We start from the raw sequence: 1,055 nt of genomic DNA, 5'->3' as shown, positions 1-1,055 counted from the left end.
ATAGCTGTAGGTTGGAAGAGTAATGGGTTTAAGCCTTCAGAGAATTTTCACATCACATTATTTAGGATTTTCCCTTCGGGATTATTATTAAAATTTCAAAATTTGCATTTTCCCTTTCTATTTGAACTTTTTAAATTGTTTGAAAACGCTCTCATTTATCCAATATTATAAATTACTTTTGTTGAAAGATTGATTCCTTTCATTTGTGCTTGGTTTTGCTTATCTTTAGCAAACTGTAGTTAAATTTTTCTGTCTCATCTATTCACCATCAATCATTCATTCTCTTTCTTTCTTTCTTTCTCTCTCTCTCTCTCTTTCTCCCTCCAAATGTCATCCTTCCTGTTTCTATTATTCTTTTTCCTTTTTTTCCCATTTTTGTCTTTCAGAAAAATGAAATACATCTAATTAGGCTTATTAGTTTAATTAACTTTAGTAATTCAATTTATATACATATATGAAAGAGAGAAATATTTTTTGAAAAGAAAGCAATGAATTTAATCATTTGTTTCCTTCTTTCCTATTAAAATTAAGAAAAATTATTTGAATTACGAAGAAATGAACCGTGAAATGTAATGTGAAGTGCAGCGTGAAATGCAACGTGAAATGCAGCGTTAATGTAGTATGAAATGCAGAATAGATTTCAAATGAAACTTTTAGTATCAATCATTAAATTGGTTCGTTTATCAATATGCCAATATCAAATTTGTTTTTAATCAGTTTTTTTCTTCTATTCTAAAATTTAGCAAAATTTAATTTAAACAAACATAACTTTAATTAAAATCTATATTTGTTCGAAATAGAGACTTCCATTAATTTTAAAAGATAATTTTAAATTTTTTCAAATTTCAAAACACAAACTTCGAGATTGATTCCCTGACAATCTTCCTGAATGACCAGGCAACCTTTTTCAAGGACAGTAATGCTTGCTCTACAGGGAAAGAGACCTAGTAAAGATGGCCTGACGAAGCCCATTTCTCCATCGTGGCCAATAGGCATTTTCTGATGCGGTTGAACAAAATAAAAAGATGAAGGTGTTTGAAGAAGATTTTGGTATA

This window comes from Loa loa, assembly GCF_000183805.2.
Source record: "Loa loa unplaced genomic scaffold supercont3.14, whole genome shotgun sequence".
Taxonomy (NCBI): domain Eukaryota; kingdom Metazoa; phylum Nematoda; class Chromadorea; order Rhabditida; family Onchocercidae; genus Loa; species Loa loa.
Note: the sequence above shows the minus strand (reverse complement) of the source record.